Source organism: Podarcis gaigeae, assembly GCF_964106915.1.
Source record: "Podarcis gaigeae genome assembly, chromosome: 16".
Lineage (NCBI taxonomy): Eukaryota > Metazoa > Chordata > Lepidosauria > Squamata > Lacertidae > Podarcis > Podarcis gaigeae.
Window position 1 is genome coordinate 5092458 of NC_139693.1, and position 12311 is coordinate 5104768.

The following is a 12311-nucleotide window of genomic DNA, read 5'->3' on the forward strand; positions in this document are numbered from 1 at the left end:
TCTCTCCCCCCCCCCCCCGCTGAAAACAGGAAACCAGGCTTCTAGCTTGCCATTTCAGAGTTATATTTAGGCTGAAGTTGTCCATCTATGCGGTTGAAACAGACCGCAGGTACGTTCGAGGTCCTGCGCCTCAAACCAGATATAGGCGCCTGTGATGGGATAGTGAGCTGCTTGTGCGTAAAAGCTTGATCCCTCTGGGGTTTGGCTGGTCATCCAAACCGAGGCACTAACGGAGCCCCCAAAGCATGACTCCGTCAGTCGCTGGTAGAATCTGACAGTGGGCGTCTACGGAATTTACGCCAACATAAAAGCTGTTTGACGGACATGCGCCTTCGTGACTCTCTGCGTGACAGTTTCCGGCGAAGGGTGGGAGTTCCTAATGGGGGTCTTGTTACCTCTTCGCTATTCTCACTAGAAGTATCCCAGAGCCTCCCCTCCGCTGTGACTCCTGCACTCCCCCTGCTGGTTCCTTCCTCTGCTGCAGATTCTCTCCTATTCTCCTGGAGCCTGTCCACCACCTGTCCCTCCGATGGCAGTTCCCTGACATCCACCTCCCCCCCAGGGCCCCCTTCACCCCCTCCCGCCTCCTCTCCCACTGGCGGTGAGGGCAGAAAGCCCCTGAAGGAACTCTCCTCGTCGTCCGAGGATTCAAACACTTCTAGCCACGGCGTACCGTCTCTCTCCCCGTCTTCCTCTTCTTCGTCGGAGTCGGCTTCCTCACCCACCCCTGACTCTGGGAACCCTTCAAACTCTCCTTCCTCATCGGTGGTCCCAAAGTGTTCCCTTCTAAATCGTGCCACGGGTTGCGGTTTTCTTGGGAAACGCTGATGAAATGTTTCTATTAAGACCTCGTCATTGACTACCTCTGCTGGTACCCAAGTGTTTTCCGACTCTACTTCCCCCTCCCATTCTACCAGATATTCCACCTGATTCCCCTTCCACCTGGAATCAATGATTCCTGCCACGTTCATGTCGCGCTCTCTCTCTTCTATCACGGGCGTTTGGGTGGCCTCTCTCTCACGCTCCCCCCACTCACGTCCCTCTCGGTACGGCGACAGTAATGACCTGTGAAATACTGGGTGTAATTTCATGTGACTGGGCAGCCTGAGTTTGAATGCTACTGGGTTGACCTGCTGTATGACCTCAAAGGGTCCCAATCTTTTGGGTCTCAATTTCTTACTCCCGCCCTTGAACGGTAGTCCTTGGGTGGATAACCACACCCGGTCTCCCACCCTTATAGTTTCACCTTCCCTCCTATTTCTGTCTGCTTGCTTCTTATATTCTTCCTTGGCTTTCTCTAAGTTAAGTTGAAGCTGACGGTGGATCGCTTCCATCTCTTCAAAAAAATATTCCGCCGCCGGCACGCTCCACCTCTCCCCTCCCTCTCCTGGGAATGCCCGGGGGTGACACCCATAATTTGCCAGAAAGGGACTCATCCCTGTGGACACGTTCTCCGTGTTGTTGTAGGCAAATTCTGCTAGAGGTAACTTATCCACCCAATCATTTTCTCTGTCTTTTACATAACACCTCAGGTATTATTGTAAAATCCCGTTTGCCCTTTCCGCTTGCCCATTTGTTTCTGGGTGCCGGGCAGTTGAGAAATTGAGTTCTACGTGCAGTAAGCTCATAAGTTTCCTCCAGAACCTGGAAGTAAATTGTTTCCCTCTGTCGCTCAAAACCCTCAAGGGGGCGCCATGCAACCTAAAAATATGTTCTACAAACAACTTGGCGGTTTCCTCCGCTGTGACCGCATGTGAACAAGCTATAAAATGACACATCTTGGTTAATAGATCTACCACCACCATGACAGCTGTTTTGCCTTTGGATTTTGGCAGGTCCGTCATAAAATCTATGGATACTGCCTCCCATGGCCTTTCTGGCGTGGGTAAGGGTTGTAATAGCCCCGCTGGCGCCACCCTCTCTCCTTTCGCTCGCTGGCACCTGTCGCAACCCCTGACATATTCCCGTACGTCCTCCCTCACCTTGGGCCACCAAAACTCCCTGGTAACCAACCACATGGTTTTGTGCTGTCCAAAATGTCCCGCTGTGGGGCTGTCATGCAACTGCTTGAGTACTCTGCCCCTCAGTTCCCCATCGGGTATGTACAGTGCCCCTTTGTAATACAATGCCCCGTTCTTTTCTTCAAACCCCCCTGTGTTCTCCTCTGTCCTCCTGAGCTCTCTGAGTTTCTCTTGGGCGTATTCATCGTTCTCAGTACCCTCTATCAGTTCCCTCTGCCCCACCAATGCCGCCCCACACACCCAGCGGTCTTCAGGGATTACATGCCTTGCCTCAGGCGCTCCCTCCCCCTCTAAGTACTCAGGTTTCCTGGAAAGAGCGTCCGCCCTCACGTTCTCGGATCCGGGCACGTAACGAATCTCAAAGTGGAATTTGGAGAACTCCTGGGCCCATCGCACTTGTCTCTGGTTCAGCACTCGGGCTGTTCTCCAGTATTCCAGATTTTTGTGGTCAGTTCGGACTTGAACCTTGTGCTGCGCCCCAATCAGCAAGTGCCGCCATTTCCGGAATGCTTCATGAATGGCGAGCAGTTCTCGGTCGTATACTGTGTAGTTCCTCTCGGATTTGTTCAACTTCCGCGAGAAGAATGCACACGGTCTCCATTCAGACGTATCTTTTCCCGGCTGGAGAAGAACGGCCCCCACCGCTCGGTCTGACGCGTCAGTCTCCACTCTCATTGGTTGTTGTAGATCCACGTGCAAAAGTTGCTCTTCCGACGCAAACGCCTGCTTTAAACGTTCGAACGCCCGCTGCGCTTCTTCCGTCCAAACATATTTCTTTTTGCTACTAAGACAATCCGTGATGGGCGCTGTTAAATGGGCAAAGTTTTTGATGAACTTCCTATAGAAGTTTCCGAAGCCCAGGAACCTTTGCACGTCCTTCTTGGTCTTTGGTGTTTTCCATTCCAGTACCGCTTGAACCTTGCTGGGATCCATGGCCAATCCCTTGTCAGACAACCGGTACCCCAGGAATTCCACCTCCCTGGTATGAAACTGACACTTCTCCAGTTTCACCCACAGCCGGTTTTCTCGCAGCTTGCTCAGTACCTCTCTTACATCTCGCACATGCTGCTCCTCATTCTCTGAGTACACCAGGACGTCATCTAAGAACGCTACGCAGTTCTTGTAGAGCAGTGGCCCCAGGACGTGATTCATGAATGATTGAAAGCAGGCGGAGCCCGCTTGTAATCCGAAAGGCATAACCCGGTACTCAAAAGCCCCCAAGGGGGTGAACATAGTGGTCTTCCACTCATCCCCCTTTCTCACACGTATCAAGTTATATGCCCCCCTAAGGTCCAGCTTGGTAAAAATTTTCCCTTTTCTCACCCGTGTTAGAATGTCATCAATTCTAGGCATAGGGAAAGTCACTGGTTCTGACACTGCATTTAGGGCCCTGAAATCACATACAAGCCTGGGCTTGCCCGTGTTTTTTTTGTCCACAAAGAACACTGGGCTGCCCCCCACCGCTCGTGACTCTCTGATGAAACCTCGCTTGAGGTTCTTGTCAATGAACTCCCTTAACTCCTGCATCTCACTGTCTGACATTGCATACAGCTTGCCCACTGGCAATTGTGCTCCTGGGAGTAAGTTAATTTGACAGTCAAAGGGTCTGTGCGGGGGCAGTTTATCTGCTTCTTTTTCGCTGAATACGTCAATCAAGTCAGCGTATTGTGGTGGCACCCTCCCCTTGTCCATCACTTCCATCCCTGCTAGAGTGGCCCTGGCCCCTGCCTGAGCCTCTCCCTCCTTGCAGTGTTCTAGGCAATGTGCTGATCCAAAGGAAACCACTCTCTGATGCCAGCCTACTAGCGGATCGTGTAGTGCCAGCCAGCTCATTCCCAAGATAATAGGAGCTCCTCCCAAGGTGGCTACGTTAAACGCTATCAGTTCTGTGTGTCTTGCCACCCTCATTATCATTGGTACAGTTTGTTGGTTCACTTCTCCTCCCAACAGCTCCCTCCCATCAATCGTGGTAACCTGCAAAGGCTTACTTAATGGGATAGTCTGTATCTGGTGTTCAGCTGCAAACTCCTTACTCATGAAATTACATGAGCTACCTGAATCCAATAGCGCTTTTATCTTCAGTGGGTGTCCGTTTGCCAGTTCCAGCAACACCTCTATCACAAGCGCTGGTCTTGGAGGTTCCGGCGTGGGCACATTCACTACTCCCTGGCCTGGCTGCTGTGCCCTGATGTTGGCAACCAGGCGTTGGCTTTTACTTGCTCCGTGATTTCTTCTTCCTCCTTCCCCCCAACAGTTCCCGCCATCCCTTGCCATTCCTTCCTTTGCGGACAGACTCTGGCAAAGTGACCTGGCTGTTGGCAGAGATAGCATCTCTTGCCGCTCTTTCCCTCCTTCTTCCGCCCTTCACTGGTGTTTGAAACTGCGCGCGCGCGCGCTGTTCCAAGTTCCATCGGCTCTGCTGGCGGGAAAGGCTGCTCTGGAATCTCTGGAATGCGGAAGTCCTTCCAACGTTCCCCCTTTCCTTCCCGCTTTTCCATAGCTCTAGCCTCCTGGCGTGCTCCTATGGACAGCGCTGATTTAGTCAGCTGATCCATAGACTCCGCCCTAGGCGCCCGGGAAAGTTCATCTTTCACTGCCGGAGAGAGACCTTCTTCAAACAGCATTTGAATAGGTTCACTAGCAAGGTCCCACCCTAGTCTATGAATCAGCATGGTGAACTCAGTCCAGTACTCACGTACAGATCGGCTCCCCTGTTTACACGCCATTAACTGTCTGCGCACCACCCCCTGCTCGATCTCGCTGGAAAACATCAAGTCCATGGCGCGAAAAAACTTCATAGTGTCCTTTAAGATTTCATTATTGGCTGCCATCAGGGGCCGAACCCAGTCCTTCGCCCCTCCCTCTAGATGGCCAATCACGTACGCCACTCTAGAGTTCTCATCGGGGAAGTCATCAAACAGTAGATTGAGAGCATATTGCATCTCTGTCCTAAAGGCTTGATAGTTCCTGGGATCCCCCCCAAATTTCTGCACCAATCCAGGCACCCGTCTGGCAAGTGGGGTGGTTTTCCCTTTATCCGCATCTTGAGCCCTCCTCTCCTCGAGCCTCGCCGTTTGCAGCGCCAGCTGGACCTCCAACGCCCTGTACCTTTCTTCCAGGCTTGGACTTGCTCCAGCTCCAGCTCCTGCTCCTCCGGTTCCGGCTGGTTCGCTCATGATGCCCTCTGCTTGCACAAGCTGCTTTCAAAGACTGTCAGATTGCTGTGATGGGATAGTGAGCTGCTTGTGCGTAAAAGCTTGATCCCTCTGGGGTTTGGCTGGTCATCCAAACCGAGGCACTAACGGAGCCCCCAAAGCATGACTCCGTCAGTCACTGGTAGAATCTGACAGTGGGCGTCTACAGAATTTACGCCAACATAAAAGCTGTTTGACGGACATGCGCCTTCGTGACTCTCTGCGTGACAGTTTCCGGCGAAGGGTGGGAGTTCCTAATGGGGGTCTTGTTACCTCTTCGCTATTCTCACTAGAAGTATCCCAGAGCCTCCCCTCCGCTGTGACTCCTGCACTCCCCCTGCTGGTTCCTTCCTCTGCTGCAGATTCTCTCCTATTCTCCTGGAGCCTGTCCACCACCTGTCCCTCCGATGGCAGTTCCCTGACAGCGCCCTTGGTAAATGCCACGCTTCTGCCTGAGACAACCTTTCTGTTCTTTTGGTCTTGGGTTGTGTTTGTGTCTTTTTACTTGTTAAGGTTGGATAAAATAAGTTAGAATGCTGAAATAATAACCTATAATGAAACATAAATAATAATGAATAAAATACAGTGAGCAATTTTAATAGACATGTAAATATGCAGATAATTTATAATGCCAGGTAAGTTGAAAGCCTTTCCTTTCCACCTCTGAATTCATGGAGCTCATCTCCTTTTGCCCATGCCCAAGCGTCACACATGCATACATTCAGAAAGAAAGAGAGAGAGAGAGAAAGAAAAGAAAAGAAAAGAAAAGAAAAGAAAAGAAAAGAAAAGAAAAGAATGAATCATTTTAAAGAGACTGATCTTGGATACGGAGGAAGCGCCTTCGTGACTCCCTAGGTGCTAGCCAATTGGTGCTGTTCTCATCCAAGTGCAGCAACAAACTTGAAAAACCAGCTTCTTTCCCTCTAAAGAAACCTGGGTGTGCTGGGGAGAGGAGCAGTTCCCACTGCTCCAAAATGTTCTATCCAATGTCATTCTGGAACGTGTCCAGAAGAGGACAACAGAGATGCTCAAGGGTCTGGAAACCAAGCCTTATGAGGAACGGTTGAGGAGAGATAGGATAGCCATCTTCAAATATCTCAAGGGCTGTCACATGGAAGAGGGAAGAAACTTATTTTCTCCTGCTCTGGAGGGCAGGGCTCGACCCAACGGCTTCAAGTTACAGGAAAGGAGATTTTGATTAAACCTCGGGAAAAGTTGATAGACAGAGGAACGGTCTCCCTAGGGAGGTTGTGGGCTCTTCTTACTTGAAGCTTTGCATTGGCTCCCAGTACGTTTCCAAGCACAATTCAAAGTGTTGGTGCTGACCTTGAAAGCCCTAAACGGCCTCAGTCCAGTAGACCTGAAGGAGCGTCTCCACCCCCATCGTTCAGCCCGGAGACTGAGGTCCAACTCCGAGGACCTTCTGGCGGTTCCCTCATTGCAAGAAGCCAAGTTACAGGGAACCAGGCAGAGGGCCTTCTTGGTGGTGGCACCCGCCCTGTGGAACGCCCTCCCACCAGATGTGAGGGAAATAAGCAGCTATCCTATCTTTAAAAGACATCTGAAGGCAGCCCTGTTCAGGGAAGTTTTTAATATTTAACGCTGTATTGTTTTTAACACTCGATTGGGAGCTGCCCAGAGTGGCTGGGGAAACTCAGGGTATAAATAAATTATTATTATTATTATTATTATTATTATTATTATTATTATTATTATTATTTTAAAGCAGAGTTTGGATGGCCATCTGTCATGGATGCTTTCGATGAGATTCTTGCATTGTAGGGGGTTGGACTAGATGTGGTTCCTTCCTACTCTACAATTCTATTCTTCTATGAGAGGGCCGCGGGTGGCGCTGTGGGTTAAAGCCTCAGCGCCTAGGGGTTGCCGATCGAAAGGTCGGTGGTTCGAATCCCCGTGGCGGGGTGCGCTCCCGTTGCTCGGTCCCAGTGCCTGCCAACCTAGCAGTTTGAAAGCACCCCCGGGTGCAAGTAGATAAATAGGGACCGCTTACTGGCGGGAAGGTAAACGGCGTTTCCGTGTGCGGCTCTGGCTCGCCAGAGCAGCGATGTCACGCTGGCCACGTGACCCGGAAGTGTCTTCGGACAGCGCTGGCCCCTGGCCTCTTGAGTGAGATGGGCGCACAACCCCAGAGTCTGTCAAGACTGGCCCGTACGGGCAGGGGTACCTTTACCTATGAGAGGGCAAGATTCCAGTCCTCATGGTTACAGTAAAAGCTGGGTTAGGCAAGAGCAGAGGAAGCAGACCATTGTCCCATGTAGCTCAGCACTGTCTACACTGACTGGTAGCAGCTCCCCAGGATTTTGAGGAAGGAGGCATTCTGTGCACAAAGCAGGTGCTCTAACCACTGTGAACAACAGCCCTTCCCTGCTACGTGTTGTGGTTGTTTAGTCGTTTAGTCGTGTCCGCCTCTTCGTGACCCCCTGGACCAAAGCACGCCAGGCACTCCTGTCTTCCACTGCCTCCCGCAGTTTGGTCAAATTCATGCTGGTACCTTCGAGAACACTGTCCAACCATCTCGTCCTCTGTTTTCCCCTTCTCCTTGCGTCCTCCATCTTTCCCAACATCAGGGTCTTTTCCAGGGAGTCTTCTCTTCTCATGAGGTTGCCCAAGTATTGGAGCCTCAGCTTCAGGATCTGTCCTTCCAGTGAGCACTCAGGGCTGATTTCCTTCAGAATGGAGAGGTTTGATCTTCTTGCAGTCCATGGGACTCTCAAGAGTCTCCTCCAGCACCAGAATTCAAAAGCATCAATTCTTCGGCGATCAGCCTTCTTTATGGTCCAGCTCTCACTTCCATACATCACTACTGGGAAAACCATAGCTTTAACTATACGGACCTTTGTTGGCAAGGTGATGTCTCTGCTTTTTAAGAGGCTTTCTAGGTTTGTCATTGCTTTTCTCCCAAGAAGCAGGCGTCTTTTAATTTCATGACTCCTCTCACCATCTGCAGTGATCATGGAGCCCAAGAAAGTAAAATCTCTCACTGCCTCCATTTCTTCCCCTTCTATTTGCCAGGAGGTGATGGGACCAGTGACCATGATCTTCGTTTTTTTTGATGTTGAGCTTCAGACCATATTTTGTGCTCTCCTCTTTCACCCTCATTAAAAGGTTCTTTAATTCCTCCTCACTTTCTGCCATCAATGTTATGCCATCTGCATATCTGAAGTTGTTGATATTTCTTTCGGCAATCTTAATTCCGGCTAGGGATTCATCCAGCCCCACTACGTAGGTGATGGTTTTTTGTAGCTCAATTCTATTTTGGAAGGTGATTGCATCACAACCTAATTATCAGGCGAGGAGTTTTAAGGGACCCAGAAGGGAAATAACAGATGAATGAGTTTCCTGCTGGAACTCGTCTCAGTTGCAGAGAATACCAAAAATGTCCCGAAATGTTCTATGCGCCAAAGGAAACGTCTGAGGAAGGATACTGTTTGGACTATGTGTCTGCAGCTGCCACGTGAGAGGGACGGCCGTGCATTTAGAAAAGGGGAAAGAAACCCCAATGTACGATAATAAAGGAAGGAAACTTTACAAACCCGTGGCAGCTTTCATCCCCATCTGACAAGCATTTTGTAGGCAAAGCATCCTGAAACCCCAGCACCCAACTGGGCCCTTCCCCAAAAACTTGGGCACATGCCTATGGTGGCTGTTTTGATCCCTGCCTCTAAGCGATCTTCCCTTGGCTCGGCCAAAAGGGGTCTTTGTGTTGCCCATCACTAGCCATCAAAATCCCGTTCCCTCTCCTGCCTCCTCTGCTGTTGTGGCGAATAAATAAGATAAAAATCGGGCTTAGCATCTAGCCAGAGAATTGTAGAGTCGGAAGGGACCCTGAGGGTCATCTAGCCCAACCCCCGAGCAAATCAGGAATCACAGCTGGAGAATTCCTGGCAGGCAGCCCCCCAAACTTAAAAATCTCCAAGGAAGGCGAGTCTGCTGCCTCCTGACAGAGCCCATTCCACCGGCAAACAGCTCTTGCCATCAGAAAGTTATTCCTAGGTGACCGTGACGCCACGTGACAGGAATGGCCAATGGAAGTATGTGTTGATTCTGTGGAGTCCGCTGTGAATGCAGAAAGAGGAGGTAATCCCATAAAAAAAATGGAAGATCATTGAGGGGTCTTTCTAGGCCAGGACACCTCTGGGTGCTGGCCGCCTTGAGCTGTGTGCCAACCTCATGGAAGGAGGAACAACACCTACTATAGGCCTTTTGCAAATGGTGAAGCAGTGTATAAGGTAAAGGTAAAGGGACCCCTGACCATTAGGTCCAGTTGTGACCAACTCTGGGGTTGCGGCGCTCATCTCGCTTTATTGGCCGAGGGAGCCGGCGTGCAGCTTCTGGGTCATGTGGCCAGCATGACTAAGCCGCTTCTGGCGAACCAGAGCAGCGCACGAAAACGCCGTTTACCTTCCCGCAGGAGCGGTGCCTATTTATCTACTTGCACTTTGACGTGCTTTTGAACTGTTAGGTTGGCAGGAGCAGGGACCGAGCAACGGGAGCTCACCCCGTGGCGGGGATTCGAACCGCCGACCTTCTGATCGGCAAGCCCTAGGCTCTGTGGTTTAACCCACAGCGCCATCCGTGTCCCTGAAGCAGTGTATAAGGGTGGCTGTATTTGTGATGATCCGCCCCCGTGGGGGAGATTTCCTCTATTCTGACTGAGAAATGGAGGTGATGAAGGCAGACATCCGACTTGCCAAGCAACATGGGGCTGATGGGTTGGTGTTTTGACTGAGGATGGACGTGTGGATACAGAGGTCTGCACAGCACTGCTGGCTGCTTCCCGCCCTCTGCCAGTCACCTTCCACGACCCTTTGGCAGCCTTGGGAACGCTAATATAGGGACGTGGGTGGCGCTGTGGGTAAAAGCCTCAGCACCTAGGGGTTGCCGATCGAAAGGTTGGCGGTTTGAATCCCCATGGCGGGGTGCGCTCCCGTTGCTCAGTCCCAGGGCCTGCCAACCTAGCAGTTCGAAAGCACCCCCGGGTGCAAGTAGATAAATAGGGACCGCTTACTGGCGGCAAGGCAAATGGCGTTTCAGAGTGCTGCGCTGGCTCGCCAGATGCAGCTTTGTCACGCTGGCCACGTGACCCGGAAGTGTCTTCGGACAGCGCTGGCCCCCGGCCTCTTGAGTGAGATGGGCGCACAACCCTAGAGTCTGTCAAGACTGGCCCGTACGGGCAGGGGTACCTTTACCTTTACCTATGACCCTTTGGCAGCCTTGGGAACGCTAATATCGATGGGCTTTGAACGGGTCCTGACTAGTGGCTGTGACAGCTCTGTTCTAGAGGGGCTGCCCTTGATAAAACGACTGACAGAACAGGCTAAGGGCAGGATTGTTGTAGTGCCAGAAACCCTTACACTACCACGGGGGACTACCTCTGCACACCTGAATATTCCATCAAGGTGGCTGATGTGGCTAAAGTGAGGACCCTGGATGCAATTGCAAAGCATATCCTGTAGAACAAGCTACTGTGAGCCAGGAAGACCCAGAGCCCTGTGACCTGACAATCCACAGACATAGACATTTCAGCAGCATCCTTGCCAGCACTTAAAGGACATGGGTCAATCAAATTAAGAAACCTCTGCTTGTTTTTCTCTTATTCCCACTTGCTCCACAGCATTTTTTCCTCAGATGCCGTAATGCCATTTTGTCTGTGGAGAGCAAATGATGGGGAGGGGCTTAATTAAAGGGGCACTTGCCATAGGGCAACACTCTCCCTGTTAAGGTCTCTTCTCAAATAAACCCTGAAGCCACTTGTCAGGACTGCCGCTAGGTCCCAGCTCACAGAGGACCAACGCCCAGTGGATGTTATATACAAAAGTCTTTATTAAAGTTTAGTTTCCATTTCCAAGCTCTGGGCGCGCAGACCCACGTTTTGACGCTAGACCGGCTAAGTCCCCTCTGACTCACTGCTCCACCCACACCAGTTTAAGATTCTAGCCCGGCTCCACCTGTTGCGCTGTTCTTTCCTGCGCTGGGTCCTTCTGCCCTCTGGGGTTCCCTCCTTCCTGGACTCCTCTGACGCTGAGCCTCCTGAGTCTTGCCCCTCCCTCCGGCGGGCTTTAGGACCTGGCTCCCTTCCCGGGCTCCCCGCTGTGCCGCGCTCCTGTACATTTGAACTTGGCGCGCGCGCCCAGCCGGTGACTTTCCTTCTGACCGTTTCCCCGCTTCCTGATGTGGGCGTTGCCAAACCTGACTCCTCTCCTCCCTCTGGTGGTGAGGATACTGGTCCCGACTCCTGGGACTCCCCCTCCCCACTGCGCTCTGGTGGAGACGCTGGTCCTGATCTCCAACTGCTGCTCAGGGACTCCCCGCTGGCCCCTTCCTCCTGGGGCTTCCCCCCTGGAGCCCCCTTCGCTCTGGCCACCGGCGCTCCCTTCTGTGAGTCCTCCGATTCGCTAGAGAGGCTTGTGGAATAACTCTGGCCACTGTCACTGCCTGCGCCCCCCTCGTACTCCTCCTCCTCACTCTCCATTTGCTCCCCCTCCTGTGTCTCTCCTTCTGAACCCCTGACACCACTATATATATTTTTTAAAAAACAAGTTCTTCCTGATGTTTAGGTAAAGGTAAAGGTACCCCTGCCCGTACGGGCCAGTCTTGACAGACTCTGGGGTTGGTGCGCCCATCTCACTCAAGAGGCCGGGGGCCAGCGCTGTCCGGAGACACTTCTGGGTCACGTGGCCAGCGTGACAAAGCTGCATCTGGCGAGCCAGAGCCGCACACGGAAACACTGTTTACCTTCCCACCAGTAAGCGGTCCCTATTTATCTACTTGCACCCGGAGGTGCTTTCAAACTGCTAGGTTGGCAGGCGCTGGGACCGAGCAGCGGGAGCGCACCCCGCCACGGGGATTCGAACCACCGACCTTTCGATCGGCAAGCCCTAGGCGCTGAGGCTTTTACCCACAGCGCCACCCGCGTCCCTCCTGATGTTTAGTCAGATTCTATTTCTTGCAACTTGACGCCATTGGTTCTAGTTTTCCCCTCTGGAGCAGTAGAAAACAAGCTGGCTCCATCTTCCATGTAACAGCCCTTGAGATATTCGAAAATAATAATAATAATAATAATAGTAGTAATAAT